Source organism: Colobus angolensis, unplaced genomic scaffold (genome assembly GCF_000951035.1).
Source record: "Colobus angolensis palliatus isolate OR3802 unplaced genomic scaffold, Cang.pa_1.0 Scaffold130, whole genome shotgun sequence".
In the NCBI taxonomy this organism is placed as follows: domain Eukaryota; kingdom Metazoa; phylum Chordata; class Mammalia; order Primates; family Cercopithecidae; genus Colobus; species Colobus angolensis.
Window position 1 is genome coordinate 792,772 of NW_012114253.1, and position 9,885 is coordinate 802,656.

At 51.9% G+C, this 9,885-nt stretch overlaps 1 protein-coding gene across 4 annotated transcripts in view; it reads right to left on the bottom strand.

The window, feature by feature from the left end:
• The window catches only part of ALPL (alkaline phosphatase, liver/bone/kidney), an 88,776-nt gene that overhangs the window by 42,457 nt on the left and 36,434 nt on the right, over positions 1 to 9,885 (bottom strand). The gene's annotated exons all lie outside the window — the stretch shown is intronic.

The following is a 9,885-nucleotide window of genomic DNA, read 5'->3' on the forward strand; positions in this document are numbered from 1 at the left end:
AAAAAAAAAAAAAAAAAAAAAGAAGTCTGAGTTAGAGGTAAAAATCTGGGAATCATAGGCACAGAGATGGCGGTTAACACCCTGATGAAACTTGATGCGCTCATCAAGGGAGAGGGGTATTGAAAAGAATTTCTTTAATCTGATAAAGGCTTTATGCCAAAAACCTGCAGAAACCATCATACTCACTGGAGAAAGCTTTGGCAAACCCCTTTTAACGCTGGCTTATGATGGTGAGGAGCTGGGGCAGCCTCGCTGTCCACAACTAGCGAAACAAATTAGTAAGGAGTGGTGGAGGCCATGTCTGTGTGGCAGTGGTATTAAAACTAGACGTCAAAACAGCAGCATGGTGGAGTCTAAAATCAGAGGACTGAGTGATGAATGTAAAGAATCAAACGCAGTATATGTAAGTACAAACCACTCCCACGGACAGAACACTGTGTAACGTACAAGGACACTTACAAATCCAAAGCCGTATTACGTACATTAGCATCAGGACTTCGGGGAGCTGTGGGAATGGCAGTGGGGAGGCAGGGAGCGGGGACAAAGGAAAAAATGAATAAATAAAACAAGAACTGAGAGCTCATTTGGGTATGTCATATGCTAAGAGAGATAACGCATCCCACTCTCTCTGCACCTAAGGTCCAAAACAGGTGAGTGAAGAAAGAAAAATAAATGTGTAGAGTGACCCGGGAACTCTGAAAGGCTCATCCAGCCCCACATGATTATTCTTTCGGTTATTGGTTTGTCTCTCCTCCCTGCTAGCCTGAAGCTCTGTGAGCGTAAAGACCATCATCTTACTCATCTCTGCATCCTGAGCGCTTGCACATGGCAGCAGTTTCGTAAGTGCCACCAGTTCTGGCTGGGATGCTCTGAATTTTGGCCCCAGGATACACACTGAGATAGGCTTGGCCTGGAGGCAGGTGCCTTCTCCCATAGCCTCTGCTCAGGACAAGGAGGGGGTGGGGACCTGGGAAAGCCTTCAGAACCCAGAGCCTCCCTGCTGGCCCCACCCCTCAGACCCCTCCTCCTCACAGAGCCTCCTGGCTGCTCTCTGGCAGCCCTGGAAGTGGAGGGGCCCAGTTTGGGGCTGCGGGGGCCCCGGCTGCCCACCACCCTCCGCCAATGTCCTGCCAGCTTAAAATGGGGCCTCCGGGTGTGTGTCAGCCCCATCGCCACCCCCTCCCTCCCTTCTCTGCTGGGCTCCCGGCTCCTCTGTAGCCTGATTATAGAAGCCCTGGCTAGGCTGTGGCTCCAGAAGAGCAGCTACTTGGCAGTGCAGTGGAGGGGCTGAGGGGCCAGGCAGGCCTTGGCTCTGAGGACTGATTCAGCAATCCGGGCAGAGGGCCCGGGGGCATCCTGGAGTGGGGCACAAAGCCAGCCCTGGGCTGCATCTCAGAAGATCTGGGGCAAATGATAGAAGAATGGGACAAACGTGTCACTACCGTTTCTTCGGCCCTCATGTCGCACTCAGCCCCATGCTGTTTACATCCCTGATCTCACAATAAGGATGAACAGCCCCCGTTTTGTAGTTTAGGAAACCGAGCAGAGGGTCTGGCTAGTCTTCGACCACACTCCATTCAAGCCCAGGCTGACTCCAGGGCTCAACCTCTCCAGGCCTCAGTTTCCCCATCATGAAGAGTAAGAGAGACGAGTGCCCCGCTGGCTCCATCCCACAAGAATAAGGGAAGCCAAACAAGCTTAGGGCGGGGTATTTGGTAGCGGGGGGAGTCAGGCCAGGTGAGTTCCCCTACCTGAGCGGCCTGGCCAGGCGGCAAGTGAAGAAACAAAGGAGGCCCAGGACCAGCCCCAGAAGGAGGAGGCTGAGGGCCACCGTGAGGACCACATCCAGGATGGGGGACAGGAGGGCCATCTTGAGGCAAAGAGGGCCCCTGGGAGCGGCCACCACGGCCCGCACAGTCAGTCACACTAGCTCCAAAGCCCTGGGTCAGTGGCCGTGACCTGCTTTATCCCTAAGTTAATCTTTGTGGATTAGTCAGGCGGGATGAAATGGGGTGCTGGGGTGGGAGGGGGAGCAGGCTACGAAGCTCCCCTCTCCCATTGGAGCCCCAGGGGAGGACCCAATGCTTGTTCACTCAACTTTGTCCATTCATTCCTCACTCGCAAATACCTACGGAGCTCCTGCTGGGTATCTCCGTGCTAGGTTCTAGGGAAACAGTCGGGAACAGGACAGACATAGTTTCTGACAGCTTGGAGGTAACTGACCAGCCAGTGTAGACAAAGCACCTACTATGTGCTAGACATTGTGCCAGGTGCCCTGTGGGGTAAAAACACAGAAGGAAGGGAACCCCTTGGCTAGTAGCAGAAGTTTTCCCTTAACAGCAGCAGCTACTCCAGCCCATCTATGAGCCCAGAAATCTGAGTTGGTGCTTACCCCAGCCAGAGGGATGCACCCATGTTCGGAAGAAGACAAACTGCTCTTATTGAGCACTTACTGTGTACCAGGCCCCATCTGGGCTAGAGACTAGTATCCCCATTTGCAGAGAAACAGAGGCTCAGAGGTGCAATGGTGGAGCTGGGATTTAAGCCCAAATCTGCCGGTCTCCACGGCCAGTACCTCAGAACTGAGATAGCAGCAGCCTAGGGAGGCTTTAGTCAAGCCCAGCCAGGCGCTGGCCTAAAGCCAGCGGTCACCCAGGAGGCAGCACACACAGGCCGGAGGTGGACGAGCTGTTGCCAGCACAGAGGGGTCTTTTCTGCTTCCAAAATTGTCCCCCTAACCCAGATCCAGTCTCTCCCAAAACATCCCATGAAGTCAGGAGAGTGGTTATGATTCCCACCTCACAGATTCAGAAATGGCCCAGAGAGGTCAAGCCACGTGACACAGGCACAGCTGTGCACCATTAGACCAGGCCTTTTCCAATCATGCTTCCTGCCTCCTGGTACACCTCAGATCCCATGGCACAAAATACCCAAGGTCAGGGGAGACACTTTTACTCTCTTGGTGCCAAGGAAAGTCCCCTCTTCTTGACCCCAGAAAGGCCACTGACCTCACCGTAACAGGAAAACGAATCTCGTTACTCCATTACGCCCTTTTCTTTCTCAACATTCCCGTAACTCAAATTGCATCAGATCCTCACAACATCCTAGTGATACTGGCAGGGTGGGGATTATTAGCCCTATTGATAAAAGAAAAACTTCAGCTGAATTAAATTTAACGGAGTTGCCTGCAATCCCAGCACTTTGAGAGGCCGAGGTGTGTGGATCACGAGGTCAGGAGATTGAGACCATCCTGGCCAACATGGTGAAACCCCGTGTCTACTGAAAATACAAAAATTAGCTGGGCATAGTGATGTGTGCCTATAATCCCAGCTACTCGGGAGGCTGAGGCAGGAGAGTCGCTTGAACTAGAGAGTCGGAGGTTGCAGTGAGCTGAGATCGTGCCACTGCACTCCAGTCTGGCAACAGAGCGAGACTCTGTCTCAAAATAAAATAAAATAAAATAAAATAAAATAAAATAAAATACATAAAATAACATAAAATAAAATAAAATAAAAGGAGTTTAACTGAGCAATGAACAATCTGCAAATTAGGCAGCCTCCTGAGCCAGAGTAGGCACCAGCGCAGCCACTTGGTAGAAGATTTATGGACAGAGAAGTAAAGTGAGGTACAGAAGACAGAAGTGAGGTGCAGTCAGATTGGTTACAGCTTAGCACTTGTCTTATTTGAACACGGTTTGAACAGATGGCTACATTTGATTGACTAAAACTTGGTAATTGGTGGCTGGGCACGGTGGCTCACTCCTGTAATCCCAGCACTTTGGGAGCCTGAGGAGGGTGGATCACCTGAGGTCAGGAGTTCGAGACCAGCCTGGCCAACATGGTGAAACCCTGTCTCTACTAAAAATACAAAAATTAGCCGGGCGTGGTGGCAGGCGCCTGTAATCCTAGCTACCTGGGTGGCAGAGGCAGGAGAATTGCTTGAACCCGGGTGGTGGAGGTTGCAGTGAGCTGAGATCATAACACTGCACTCCAGCCTGGGTGACAGAGCGAGACTATCAAAAAAAAAAAAAAATTTGGTGATTGGCACAAGTGTAGGCTATGTTATTTTTTAAATTTTGAGACATTGACCAAAACTTGAGTCACTGATGTCACTATCACCATTGTAAATGTACTAATTTGGTCTTGAAACCCACTGGGAAATAGCAGGGCAGTGGGTTTTGTAAGGTGGGAATAAAGACTTTAGGTTTTTTTTTTTAAGGGTTAGAAGGTATTTTTTTTTTAATGTTGGAATGTCCTGTTTACAAGAAAACAAAACAAAACAAAACCTGGTTTTAGCATTTATGTGTTCTTTTTAAAGTTTTAGTTTGATGGTATCACATTTAGCACAAGTGACTCTATTTAGGTTTCGTCTGGTCTGTTGGGGCCTAGAGTATGCGTTTAGTCCAAACAATAGCCTCTCATAATTTTGTTTTTGTTTTGAGACAGTTTCGCTTTGTTGCTCGGGCTGGCATGCAGTGGTATGATCTTGGCTCACTGCAACCTCCGCCTTCCAGGTTCAAGCAATTCTCGTGCCTCAGCCTCCTGAGTAGCTGGGACTACAGGCACATGCCATCATGCCCAGCTGATTTTCTGTATTATTTAGTAGAGATAGGGTTTCACCATATTGCCCAGGCTGTTCTTGAACTCCTGAGCTCAGGCAATCCACCTGCCCCGGCCTCCCAAAGTGCTAGGATTACAGGTGTGAGCCACCACACCCAGCTCATAATTTTGTTTTAAAATTCCCCCTTTCTGGTCAGGTTCTCAATGCGGTAAGAGCGTGACCCAAACTTAGGGCCTTAGCACCACTCTCAGTCACCACATTTTGAAACCAAAGCCTAGCAGCGAAGTCACTGGGTCAACCATCACACAGCCAGCAAATCTGATCCAAGCCCAGGCTCCACCCTTCCCAGGTGTGGGAGGCCGGGTCAGTCCCTGTGCCTCTGAAACTGTTTCCTTTGGCGTCTAACATTGGTTTCCCATTCAAGAACTACGGTGCACCAGGTGCTGACTGTGGCACACCCGACCTGCTGTGTCCTCATTAACAACCCTGAGAGTGAGACGGAGCTGTCCCCCTCTACAGGTAAGAAAATGGAGGACCAGTTGACCGTGGTGAAGATGGCCCAGGGTCACACTGATGGCACGCACTGGGCCAGGCCCTACACAGGCCTCCATATGGGACCTACCCAGGGACATCCCTGTGCCAAGCTCTCTCCACATCAGCTCAGCCGGGGGCCTTTCCCACCCAGCCCCTAGGCCTGCTCCAAGGACACCCTCCAAGGCTCCACCATGCAGCCTAATAAACTGATGTGCCCCCAGGGAGCATCACCTGGTATGCCCCAGCTTGTACCTGGCAGGACTCAGGGTCAGGTATTTGCCCTCAGGGAGCCCCCGGTCTAGAGCACGCAGCCCCAGACTGTCCCAGACTGTCTGGGCTGGGAGGGTCTTTCGTGATTTCCCAAATGCCCCGGACTACAAAAATCACTTGAGGTGCTTATGGAAAAAGTCTTATTCCCAAGTGGTTATCTTGGGAGGAGGATTGACTAGGCAGTGCATGAAGGAACTTCCTGGGGCAATGGAAATGTTCTTTTTTTTTTTTTTTTTTCAGATGGAGTTTCGCTCTTGTCGCCAAGGCTGTAGTGCAATGAATGGCGCGATCTCGGCTCACCACAACCTCCACTTCCCAGGTTCAAGCGCTTCTCATGCCTCAGGCTCCCGAGTAGCTGGAACTACAGTATTTCTGCCCGGCCGGAAATGCTTTTCATCATGACCTGAGAGGTAGTTAAACGTCTGTACTTTCATGAAAAGTTATCGAGGGGATAATTGTCCCTACTCTGTCTATATCGCGAGGTTTCTGGGGAGGAGCTGATGAGATTTCAATAAAGGGAATGTTGGGGAAAAAGGGGCCTAGTGGAGGGATGTGACTATATTCAAGTTTAAAAAGAGAGATTAGAGAGACAACAACCCCCTAAATAAATGCCTACTTCTCCTACCCCAGTCCTACTAAGTCAGAATCTCCCAGGTCAGGGCCTGGGAAGCTGTTTTTTATTTTTTGTTTTGAGACAGGGTCTTACTCTGTTGCCCAGGTTGGAGTGCAGTAGCATGATCATAGTTCACTACAGCCTCAAGCGATCCTCCCGCCTCAGCCTCCCAAGTAGCTGGGACTACAGGCATACATTACCACATTTGGTTAATATTTACATTTGTAAAATAGAGGTGGGGTCTCACTATGTTGCCCAGGCTAGTCTTGAACTCCTGGGTTCAAGTGATCTTCCTGCCTCAGCCTCCCAAAATGCTTGGATTACAGGCATAAGCCACTGTGCCCAGCTGGAAGCTGTATTTTTTTTGGGGGGGGGGAGTGGTGGGGAGGATGGAATCTTGCTCTGTCGCCCAAGCTGGAGTGCAGTGGCACGATCTCAGCTCACTGCAATCTCCGCCTCCCGAGTTCAAGCGATTCTCATGCCTTAGCCTCCCTAGTAGCTGGGATTGCAGGCGCCCACCACCATCCCTGGATAATTTTTGTTTTTAGTAGAGACAGGGTTTCACCATGTTGGCCAGGCTGATCTTGAACTCCTGGCCTCACGTGATCTGCCCGCCTTGGCCTCCCAAAGTGCTGGGATTACAGGCGTGAGCCACTGTGCCTGGCTGGAAGCTATATTTTTAACAAGTCATTTTCTGAGCAGATTCATTTGGGAAACTTTGTCTTAGAGATCATCCCATTGTCCAAATGGGAAGACTGAGGCCTAAAGAGGAGGAAAGCCTTGCCCGGTGAGAGGAACCACTACAAGCAGACCCTGCATCTCCCAGCTGCTCCCCACCAGAGACACTCACAGGGAACTGAGTCAACCTGGAGCCAGCATCCCCTAGCCTGTCAGCTGGGCCTTCTGGGCTCTTCCAAGGAGCTGTGGCTAGAGAGGAGTGCTGAGTCGCCCCTGTGTCCCTGGTGGGCATGGGGAATGAGGCAGGGGCTGGGGGGCACCTGCGTAGCTGCCTAGGGAGGGAGCCCTGCTGAAGACCAACCCAGTAACATTTCAGCTGCAGAGTCATAGGGACGGGACATGGAATTCCTCTCTCCACCAAGCCCAGCATCTCTGGCAAGCCTTGCTGGCTAGGACTGTATTCATTACTGGAGGAAGTTATTTATGGCTGTCATGAATAGCTGGATGAAGTGCTTGGGCAGCAATGTGTGGTGGTTTCAGAGTGGGCTGCAGGTCAGATCCAAGGAAGGACTTCCCTAGAGGGCCTTGGGCCAGTGCTGGGGATATAGCAAGGCTCAGACTTCTAGCTGCTGACAGCACCCCATCCTGGCAGGAAACAGACGCGCAGGCGCCCCGGAGACGTGGTGCCAAGCCACTGCATCTTTACGGCTCTGATGAGAAGCCAGCTGTCCGCTGAGCGCTCCCAGCCTCAACACCTCTGCACACCATGCTTCCCAGCCTAGAATGTTCCATGCTGTCCAACCAACGAATCCTCCCCCTGCCCTCTCCCTACCCCACTCCAGCCCAGACAGCAGTTTCGGCTCCTCCCCAAGCTCCCAGAGCCCAGTGTCGTGAAGCCCTTGGTGGCATTGATCAGAGCCTTAGAGAATCGTGGGTTGTCACCCTCTTGCCATGATGAGCTCCTAGGGAGCTGGAATCCTGCTCTGCTGATGGCAGCAGCCCAGTGGCTGGCAGAGGCCAGCACGGGTGGCCAGGGAACGTCACTAGGTGTAAGGATGATGGGGTCAGAGGGTGGGTGGCTGAAGAGACAGCTCAGCAGAGTGAAGATGGATGCTGGAGCCAGGCTGCCTGGGTTCCGATCCTGCCTCTGCCCCTCACCAGCTGGGCAGCTCAGGGCAGGTGACCTCACATCTAATAGAAGCCGCTGCATTGTTGTAAGGATGCCTTCACACACACATGGGCGTAAAACAGAGGCTGGGATGTGGTAGGTGCTGAGTGAATGTCAGTCAGGAGCTATGGTTATGGGGAGGGGGAGCAAATGGGGTGGATGGACTGCGGGGCAGAGATAGGCAAGTGGGGCAGATGAGGGGCTGGAACTGAGAAGGGATGGACCCTTCCCTGCGCACTCGGTCAAGCCGCCATGTGCTCTGGGATTTCCCAGAGACCTGTTCACCTGGATGGCTGCCACCACAAAGGGCTCCGCTCCCCAAGCACAGCCTGGTCGAGAGCAGGCCCTCTGCCTGCCTCATCTCACTACGTGCCCCATCGCCAGCCCCATTTTACAGGCGAGGACTTACTCAAGGCCACAGAGCAGAGCTGGAATCAGAAACCCCGAGGGTCTGGGTTCTGGAGCCAAAGCTTCCCTGGAGGTCCCTGAGGCTCCAGGACCGTCATGATGCCCCAAACCAACTCTGCGGGCAAAGGACTGAAGCCAGAGGACTGGTGGCAGGAGAGACAGCAGCAGGCAGCCACGCGAGGGAGATCACAGGGGAGGGGATAGCAGGGCCCACAGACACCATGCCTGGGGCCTGCAGTGCCCAGGCAGGGGCGGGGGGTGGGGCATGGCTGCTTTGCAGGTACACAGCCTTCCGCCATGCTACGGAAAGGACATATTCTGCCCTAGGCCACCTCGCTCTGCGCCAAGCCTAGATGCCAAGTACAGAAAGCGGTGGGGGAGGGTGGCGCATGCTCTGTGCATCTGAGGTGTTCACCAACCACCTCCTCCAGCACTTCCCTCAGCACTCTGCAGGGGGAGCCTCCCTGGTACTAGGAGACATGGCCGTCCCATCCTTGCTCTCACAAACAACAAGAAAAGGAAGGCACAGGCCGCGCGCGGTGGCTCACTCCTGTAATCCCAGCACTTTGGGAGGCGGAGGTGGGCGGATCACAAGGTCAGGAGATTGAGACCATCCTGATTAACACAGTGAAACCCTGTCTCTACTAAAAATATACAAAAAATTAGCCAGGTGTGGTGGCGGGCACCTGTAGTCTCAGCTACTCAGGAGGCTGAGGCAGGAGAATGGCGTGAATCCAGGAGGCGGAGCTTGCAGTGAGCTCAGATGGCGCCACTGCGCTCCAGCCTGGGCAACACAGTGAGACTCCATCTCAAAGAAAAGAAAAGGAGGGCACAGAGAGGGTACACAACCTCCCCAGTGTCACACAGCACATCAGGGGCAGGGATAAGTCTCCTCACTTACTAGCTGAGGATTTGGGGGGCCAATTACTAGAAAGGCAAGGCAGTGTTCAAGGCGCAGCATGGATGCCAATGTCTTGGACTTCCATACATAGTGTTTTGCGGCAACTGATGAAAATATTTCAAACTGAGACTATTTTAGAAAAATCCTATTTTACATATTTTGTCATTGTATTCATAAGAGTAATAATAACAAAACTTTTCATAGACCTTACTATGTGCCAGGCATTGTTTAGAACCTATATTAACTCACAACAACCTTCAAGGTAAGCACTATTATTATTCCCATTTTACAGATGACAAAACAGAAGCACAGAGAGGTTAAGGAGCATGCCCAAGGTCACACAGCCAATAAGTGAGCGAGCCAGAATTCAGCCTTACTTGGGGATGTTTCTGTCTCCCAGGACTAAGCATAAACTCCTGAAACAGGAGGCAAGACTGGAAACAAACCACCATTTGCCCTCTCTGCAATATGTACATTACACGTACACATTATACTTTTGCAGATGAAGGAATTGCATGCAGCTGCTATTTGATTCATACTCACTACACTCTGTTCCCAAATGTTATTTCATTGTATCTGCACCAGGGTTCCCAGTGGGTGGGCTTCCTACAATCCTAACTTTACAGGAGGTGAGGTGACTTGCTGGAGGTCACACAGCAAGAGAGAGTCACATCTAGGGTCCAAGTCTCTTCTGATCTTTTTTTTTTTTTTTTTTGGAGTCTCGCTCTGTCGCCCAGACTGGAGTGCAGTGGC